The 9,658-nt window shown below is 44.4% G+C and overlaps 1 non-coding gene across 1 annotated transcript; it reads right to left on the reverse strand.

The window, feature by feature from the left end:
• Positions 1-9,385: 9,385 nt before the first annotated feature.
• Positions 9,386-9,458, reverse strand: TRNAV-AAC (transfer RNA valine (anticodon AAC)). The gene has a single exon. It is a non-coding gene; the product is annotated as a tRNA-Val (tRNA).
• Positions 9,459-9,658: the final 200 nt, after the last annotated feature.

Raw genomic sequence — 9,658 nt, forward strand, 5'->3', positions numbered from 1 at the left:
GTCCCTACAACTGAGAAATCTTGATACACCCACTTCTGAGAAGAGAGATCCAACTATCTGTGTACAAATTCTGGGTTGTAAAAATAGTTCTGTCCTTATGTGGCCTTAGACAAATATAGAAAATTTCTTGTGCCTCCCTTCTTTCTGCTTTAAAATGGGAGGAATGTAAGCATTTGTTGTCAGATGTGCCTGGGCTTAGAAACTACTGGATGAATCATGTTATCAGCTGTGAAATCATAAATATTGTTGTCACTATTCTCAGAATCTTTTGACAAACTCTACCCTTATTTATTTCACCTTGAATTAACTTGATACTTCTAGAAATTTCTGTAAACAGAATCAAGACAATGGCTCCCCTGATTGCTCTTGCAGTTTGCTCCAAGAGTGTTCTTGAAGTTTCCTCCATTGTAGCTGGACCACCTTTCATTGTCAGTTCTCTGCTTGCTGATCAGGATGGATGTGCAGGCTGGAGGAAATGGGAAGAACACACATCTCCACCCATCCCAGTTCTAACCTCACCTGATTCTGTCCTTGCCCCTTGTGAGAGCCCTGTTCTCCAGGTTTCCTGGCCATTCTGTGATCTCTCAACATACTTTCTATGGATTTCTTTTCTTCCTTTAGGAATCAGAGTCCATTTCCGGTCCTTGAACTCATAAACCTTGACTTTGTGTTGTTCGTTACTACTCAACAGCTTGATTTTCCAAAAAGAAGATTCATATTCTCACCCTGGAGCTGTGAACTTCCTCCTCATAACAAGCACCTCCCCTTTGCCCCCTTCCTCCTTGAGTCAACCTCTCTCCAGTCTCTGGAAACAAATATGTCTCAAGGCAACACTAGGCATCTTTCTGACTCTTTTGACTGGCCAAAAACTGGTGCTATTTTTTCTGTTATGTGTATTGCCTTAGGGAAGAAACACTTTTAGGATACAATGAAGAAGTAAAGATTATTATTCTGAGCCCTGATAGGATTTATACCTATTATACATGCAAATATTTAATGTGGTGGTATTTTGGGTACATAAGTACCGTCTGTACTATAAGACAACTTGGATGTGCATCCTCTATGATTCAGCAATCAGTGCTTTTGTGTACCTTGATATTTGTACGCCTTTTTTAAAACTGCAATTTCTAGATTTGACATGTTAAGAAATGGAAGAGAAACTGACTTGACCGACCTGACCAAAGAGTCTGTGACTGCCTAAGTGTCAGAGCTCTGCCTCACGCCCTCTTCCATATGTGAGTCACCCCAGGTGAGTTTGGGTCTTCCCTAGTGGCTCAGCAGGTAAAGCATCTGCCTGCAATGCAAGAGGCCCAGGGTAAATCCCTGGGTTGGGAAGATCCCCTGGAGAAGGGAATGGTCACCCACTCCAGTATTCTTGCCTGGAGAATCTCTTCGAACCTGGCATGCTCCAGTCCATGGGGTCACAAAGTCCGACTAAACTGAGCGAAGTTCCCTTCACTTCTAGGTGAGTATAGCTGGTTTGTCTGAATGTTTGATGTAAATGGTTGTTGTTACTTACATTGTAAATCTAACAAATATACACTTGCTGTGAGAAAACCTTACCCCTCCCAAATCAGAAATGTATGAAGAAAAGGAGAGTTCTCCTGCCTCCATTGCCACTCCACTGCTGATACAGTTTACATGTTACAGATAAGAGTTGGTGGCAGCAGCTTTGGAGGGTAATTTGTATGATTGGAAAACTAAGGGATCCAGGAAATCCCGCCTCCTGCCCTGACAACCATCTGCCTTCTTGGAGCAATGAGAAAAGATGAAGGCAAGGAAAAGGGAAATACTATTATTTGCAGAAATTTTAGCTCAAGATGAGACATTCTGCTTAACCAGGGCAGAATATGTGGTTGATGATGGAGAGCTAGTGGGCTCTTCCCTGGCACAAAACCCAAAGTGGATTTTACCTCATTTTCTGAGGTGAGAGTGAACTGAGCCTATCAAAGGAGAGGAGCATTAAGAAAGCAAAAGGGATGTGCACCTACTCGGGTCAACTGTGTTCAAGTCTTGGGAGTAGGAATGGGACATATGGAGGCTGAAGAAGCAGATGCTCTTTCCTTGGCAGCGGAGAGAAGGTAGATGCCAAAGAGGTTCCATGGTGTAATAGTGAGGACCCTGGATCCAGCGATCTGAGTTCAAATCTCGTGGACACTTTCTGTTTAATTAGAAAAGTTGTCCCTGTGACTAAATGGTAAAGTGGAAGGGCTGCGATGTCGATAATTAGCCGGGAATCTCGACAGCTTTAGGTTCCAGGGTTCCAGACCTGAATGAGAAGAACTGTGTTTTATTCAAGTTCTCTATTCTTCCTAATTTTTATTGGCCCTGTCCCAGTTTATTATGATTTTATTCAGAGTTTCTTGCTCTTAAGTCTCCGTTGGACACGCAAAGCCGCTGTTCGGTCAAGATTCGAACCGTCACTTCTGGAAATCTCGTCCTTTGGTCCCAAGCTCAGACCGAAAGAGGTCGCAGATTTCGGCGTCTGAGGAGACCCAGGTCCCTGATCCAGGGCCGCCCGGCCAGGCTGCTCCGGGGCCGAAGGGGAGACGAGCCGCTGGGAGTCCGGAGCCGACGGCTGGGTTCCCTTCGTTCTGCCGCGACTCTGCTCCGCCGAGATGATTTGTCACGACGTGAGCGGATGGAAACATTTGTGTCCTCTACTGCTCGGGAGAAAAGTACGGATGAGGCCCGTGATGGACCTGAATAGCTAGTTAGTTGTCCTCTCGCGGTGCTGAGAAGCATCTCTCTGATCTTTATAATTTGGAACTTTCAGAGGTTACAAGGAAAGGTATGAGGTCGGCAAAAACATCCGAGGAAGGGCCAAGATCAGGAGAGAACAGAGGATGAGCCAGAAGCAGAAAGGGACTGGAAGAGAGAGGAGCGGGCAGGTACTGCGGCGGGGCGGTCCCTGGGTTGGGGCGACCACAGCGCCTCACTGCGAGCAGCTCCCACCCTTTACTGAGGTGTCCAGGGACCCGATTCACCCCAAATCGCAAAGCTGCTGGCCTGGCATTTGTTCTGACAAAGTTCCCTTTTCGGGTTCCCTGTGGAGTGGTGAGGTGGGTTACGTAGTTCTGCAGGTGGCTGCTGCCTTGGAGATGACTGGCGGGCAGGGAACTACACAGACACTCCACTTTCAGCTTTGCAGGCCGGTCTGCAGCGTCGGGCTCCGGAAAATCCGAGCGTCAATATTTGCTTAGAGATAAGGAGATATACAGCCAAACAGTCAGTGAAACTGGTTATCCCTGGAAAAAAGGAACATGGGAAGGGATCAGGAAACTACTGTTTTGGGGGTGTGTGTAACACTGTATTACATACACTATATTTTCAAAAGTTCATTGCTTGTATTTTGGATTTAAATTTGTGTGTAGTCATAAGTATAAGTCTTTAAAAATTCTGGGTCTATTGTCATGTGTAGGGGAGTGTTTTCCATGTAAAACCATGATTTTTTTTTAAGAAGTTCAGCATTCCGGAAGGAAGGAGTTGGACCATTATTGCTCTTTTGTTGAGCTGATCAGATGAGCTGATAAACTCACAGATCCCCTCAGCCCTGGAGATCACTGCAGATCAAAGAGGACTGCTTTACTCTTCTCTTGCCACCTGAGAAGCTCGGGGGCAGCAGATTCAAATTGCAGGGAGCTGGAGAGGCACAGGTGCACGGTGCACTTGGATGCACGTGGCGACAGAGGTTCTCAGGCAGCCAGTGCCCTCCTGGCCGCTCTGGTTCTGAACCCCAGGGCAGTAACGGTCCCGGCAAGAAGAGACCAGTAGGAGAAGGGCAGCATCTCCTTTAAGTCCTGTACTTTCAGCATCCAACAGTGGTCTTGAAGACACACAGTGAAAGAGTGGGAATAGATTAGGGGAAAAGAAGAAATCCTCGGTGATTTCCTCATCTAAACCACTCCTGAGGATGAAGTGAGTATAGGCAGGGACCAGGCCCTCCTGGCACCGGTGAAGGTGGGTGGAGTTCTCCTCAGCAGCTGGAGCCAAAGCAGACATCCTTGGCTATGTGGCCAGTGAGTAAGCAGGCCTTCTTCTTCCCCAGCTGGGTAGCACTTGAACTTGCAGCACTGGAATGTGTCTCCCTAGGCTTTTGATGGGTTCCAAAGATACAAGAGATAGGTTTCTTTCTTTTTTTTATAAATTTTTTCTCCAGGTTTATTGAGTTATAATTGACATATAACACTGTGTGAGTTTAGGGTGTGCAGCACGTTGATTGGATACAGTTATATATGGCAAAACGATTCCCACCAGAGCATTAACTAGCTCCATCCCATCACATAATTCTCATTTCTTTTTTGTGATGAGAATATTTACGATCCAGTCTCTTGCATCTTTCAAATACACAAATAATGAAGTGCTTCGACAAAGTTTACACCCTGGTAACTGACATCTTAAGATGTGACAAGAATTCCTTGGCAGTCTAGTGGTTAGAACTTGGTGCTTTCACAGCTGTGGGCCAGGGTTTGTGGACCTAAGACCCCACAGTCTGTATTCAGCCATGCATGCTCAGTCATATCCAACTCTGTGGGATGCCATGAACTGTAGCCCACCACGCTCCTCTCTTCATGGGATTTTCCAGGTAAGAACACTGCAGTGGCTTGCATTTCCTACTCCAACAACAGATAGGTTTCTTCTTAATGCACTTATTATGGTTGGTAGTGGCTGGTGGCCAGATGGCACAGCATGCTTTGTTTGCTGATATGGCAGGCAACCGTTTTCATTCACATTCCTCCCCTCTCCCTTCTGATCTCATTTGTTTGGCTGCACCCATTGGAGTCCATTGGCAAGAAAGACCTGGAAATGCTGGTTGCCAGGATCAGCCCCAAGCACACAGATCAGGGGCAAAAGGTAGACAGGAAACCAGGAAGGGCGGAGAATATTTAGCCCAAGTGTAATGAGCCCAACAACTGGGGGGCCTCCTTTTAGTCTTGGTGCCACCACTTACTTTCCCTTTGACCTTGGGTCAACTCCAATACGCTAGGCCAATTTTGCAAGTGTCATATAAAAGAAATAATAAGTACTTCATGAAGCTGTTGTGTAGATTAAATGAGATAATCAAATAATATAGCTGGTAGAGCATGTGGCTAATATTAAGGATGTTCTGGTAGGAAACAATCAAAGATAAGCTGATACTTCAGTCTTTTGTAACATTTGAATACAGTTTTTAAACATTTCAATAAATTTTGTCTTTATGAATTTATTCATAATTTGTGAATGAATTCACAGTCACAAAATAAATTTGTGAATTTATAAAAAGTTTTAAATGGAATTTATAAATCATATGCCCACAAAAGGAACTTGCTAATATCAGCTTTGTTCATAATGGTTTCCAAATTGAAAACCATTCAAATGTTCATCACGAAGTGAATAGATATAATGGTGATATATTCACTCAAAGGAATACTACTCTTCAATAAAACGAAACAAATTCCTGATATATGGCAACAATATGGATTAAAATATCACCCTGAGTGATGAAAAGAGTATATACTCTGTGGATCCACTATGCAAATTACTAGATGAGGCAACCTAATCCCTAGTGAAAAGAACTAGATCATTGAGCACCTGGGACAGGGCTACAGGGCGTGGCAGGGGGATTGATGGCAAAGGGGCTCAAGAGGATATTTTGGAGTGCTGGAGATGTTCTTGAACATGGTAATGGTTCCATGCATATGTTCAGTTGTCAAAAGTCATCAAACATGAAATGGATAGATTGTATTATTTTTAAATTAATTCTTAAGAAATTTGATTTTTAAAAAGTAATGAGAAGAATCATTCCAAATTTTAATAACAATTCAATTATAGTCATTATTATTAGCATTAGAGGGTTCTTTTAGAAATATATATCTCTTAAGGTAAACAATTTGAAAGTTCAACAGTTTCTTCATTTTTGTAACTTTTCATTAAATTTATGCACTATTAATGGAGAAGGCAATGGCACCCCACTCCAGTACTCTAGCCTGGAAAATCCCATGGATGGAGGAGACTAGTGGGCTGCAGTCCACGGGGTCGCTAAGACTCGGACACGACTGAGTGACTTCACGTTCACTTTTCACTTGCATGCATTGGAGAAGGAAATGGCAACCCACTCCAGTGTTCTTGCCTGGAGAATCCCAGGGATGGGGGAGCCTTGTGGGCTGCCGTCTGTGGGGTCGGGCAGAGTCGGACACAACTGAAGTGATTTAGCAGCAGCAGCAGCATGCACTATTAAATTGAAATACTTGAAAATAGGAATAGAACCTATAAGAGCTCAATCATATAAAAGCATATTTATATATATTTTTCTCTCTGTTGATGTACCTAAATGACTCCAGCAGCATTTACCTACATTAACAGAAGTTACTTTTGAATTTAAGATGTTTCAAAATTTTACATATTTGTATTTTGTGCATTATTTGAAATTTGAAAAATAAACCTACATACTTTAGGGGCTTCCCAGGTGATACTAATGGTAAAGAACCCACCTGCCAATGCAAGAGACACAAGAGATGTGGGGTCTATCCCTGGTTCAGGAAGATTCCCTGGAGGAGGGCATAGCTACCCACTCCATATTCTGGCCTGGAATCCTCTCACGGTCAGAGGAGCCTGGCAGGCTACAGTCACTGGGGTCCAAGAGAGTCAGACAGGACTGAAATGACTTAGCATGAACCCATGCACCTTTTGCTACAACTTAGAATAATTTAAAAATAGATTTGAAGGAAAACATGCAAAGATGATAACAGTAGTCCCTTCCAGGAGGTGGGACTATGGATGACTGCTTATTTCCTTCTTTAGATATATTCAATATTTGTAATTAAAAAAATGAATGACCTGGAAGTGAAAGAACAGAAGAGCTGTGGAAGAGGTATTAGAAAGGTGAGAGGAAAGGATAAAAGGGAGGAAAAATCTAGTTCTTGCAGAAGGTGTGTTTAAGTTGGGGATTCAAGGGGAGCAGCTCTTGGAATAAGGAAGGTGTTTGGGAGGCAAGTGGTTCATGAGAATATTGCAGACAATTTTATTCATGTTACGTGACTCCTCCTTGGTGTTTTGTGAAAGAAATATACAGTCTTAAATTTCTTGCCAAACATTTTTACCATTTGTGTTCCTCTTTGATGGGCACCATATCCTGTGGAGCCAGGCAGGCTTCCAGTTCAAAATGCTGGTTTCAGATTCCCACTCACTGATTGAGTGACTAGACAAGTTACTTAACCTTCCATATCTGAGGTTTCTCATGTGTGAAATGAGGATGATGATATGATAGAAGCCTGTTGAAAGGATAAAGTGAGTATACCCATGTAAAACTTGTAGACAGTGCCTCAGCACATGGCACCATTGAGTGTAAGGTGTTGCATTTTGGCACTGCACTGCATAAAGTCTGGGTGTGGCTTTAAGTTCCTGATGCCTTACAGTGGCAGTGGTAGCCTCCTGGGCTGGTGGGATCTGCCAGTTTACCAGCTCATTTGATCAGCTCATCAAAAGAACAGTAGTCCAATTCCTTGCCTCAAAAATCCCCCAATTAAAAAAACTAAGGTTTTAAGTGGAAAACCTTCTTACACATGACACAAGACCCAGAATTTTACATAAGATATATATTTATTTATGACTATGTAAAAATTTAAAGTTAAAATATAAGCAATGCACCTTACTATGTATATATGTTTGTATACACACACACACAACACACACACACATGTGAATGATACCGAGTTACATATACCCCAAAGAGTACTCCACTGGCCCCAGTCAAGTTCCCACTCCCACTCCCCCACCAACATAACTACTTTCACTGACTGCTTGGCTATTGATCTCCTTATCTCAAAATCAGTATTGATATTGGCACTCAGATTTTCCAGATTCCCACCCAGACCCTGAAGACCAGCCTGCAAATGGGAAAGTGAATTTGTGTGTTTCCTTGCCCACTAGTCATCTCCAAGGTAGCCCATAGGTCTTGCATTCACCTGCAAACCTACACAGCCCACCAGCAAAGGAAACTGCCAGAACAAATGTAAGGCCAGCAGCTTTGCTATTGGGGGTGAACTGGAATCCTGGACTCCTCAGTAAAGCGTGGGAGCTGCGCCAGGGTCAGGCGCTGTGATCTCCCCAGCCCAGCGCCGGTGGCCCCCGCCGAGATACCAGCCCGCTCCTCTCTCTTGCAGTCCCTTTCTCCTTCTTGCTCCTTCTCTGTTTTCTCCTGCCCTTGGCCTTCCTCGGATCTATTCGCCCTCTTCACACCTTTCCTTTCCCGTCCTCAAAAGACAACTAAAGCCTTACATTGAGTGGATCACAATAAACTGATCTCTTTCCAGCTGCAGCCACACGCACCCCATCTACTAAACCGATGTCCAGAAGCGCAAATGGTCGGACGAAGGCGGAGCAAACCAGGAGCCATCAGCTTCTTTCTGGGACCCCTCGGCTCAAGCTCGGGGCTTCTTCTGGGCGCTGAATCTTGGCGGCGAGGACGCTCAGGAGACCTTCTGCCCTCGGAACCTCCCGGCTTCCCGACGGGAACGAACAGGCTCAGTGGACTCCATCTCTCAGGTTGTCCGAGGCTCCGAAGTGGAAACGCCATTCTGTGAAACAGAGGTGGCTCCTCCCAGTTCCATAAGTATGCTTGCTTTCTGTGGGAGTGAGGATGAAACTCTCCTCCCGACTTTGTGGCACAATCAGGCAATCGGTTAGCGAGTTCCTCTGTTAACCGAAAAGCTTTTGGTTTGAGCCCACCCAGGGACGTGTCTCACTCTTTTAGAATGTAAATGATGTATGATTGTTTCTAGTCTATGCATCCTCTCCCATGCTCCACTACTACCCTACTCCTCTGTGTCTTGTGTACACACACACACAAGGACATACGTCCAGGTAGTCTGTGATCCTCAGAGAGGATCTCTGGAGGAAAGCAGGTTGACTGGGAATCCTAGAATGCATGAAAGAGTAGGCTCATCATCATCACCCTGTAAACACCTTTTACCAATGAAATTTTCTCCACTGCGTATATACTCTCTATTTAACCTTTTCCATATACTTTTCCAATTAATTTGGTTCTATCCTTTTCCTCCTTTTTCCTTCCATTTTTCCTCCATTGTATCATAGAAAAAGCAAGAGAATTCCAGAAAGACATCTATTTCTGCTTCATTGACTCCTCTAAAGCCTTTGACTGCGTGGATCACAACAAAATATGGAAAATTCTTCAAGAGATGGGAATAGCAGACCACCTTACCTGCTTCCTGAAAAACCTGTATGCAGGTCAAGGAGAGATGAAACCAGTCAGTCCTAAAGGAAATCAACCCTGAATATTCTTTGGGAGGACTGATGGGGAAGCTGAAGCTCCAAGCCTCACTCCAGGCGGCAGACCTCTATTTTCTGTTTAAAATATGAATCTAAAAGTTTTGGGGGAAAGTGGAGTTGTTTCCGCCCGGTTTCGAACCGGGGACCTTTCGCGTGTTAGGCGAACGTGATAACCACTACACTACGGAAACCACACGGCCAGTTGTGTCTAGTGACATATCCAAGAATTGCATGTTTGGACACACCTGACCTTCAAATTTTCAAAGGAAGAGGACTCTGGAAACACAGGCAATCCGTCAAGTAAGGATCTGCAGTTCCTGAAAGGGCCTGGTTTAGGGTTCCTCGCCTCTTCCGGGGCAAGGTCCCTGTGTGCCACCTTTGCGCCCAGAGG

This window comes from Bubalus kerabau, chromosome 6 (assembly GCF_029407905.1).
Source record: "Bubalus kerabau isolate K-KA32 ecotype Philippines breed swamp buffalo chromosome 6, PCC_UOA_SB_1v2, whole genome shotgun sequence".
NCBI classification, from domain to species: Eukaryota; Metazoa; Chordata; class Mammalia; order Artiodactyla; family Bovidae; genus Bubalus; species Bubalus kerabau.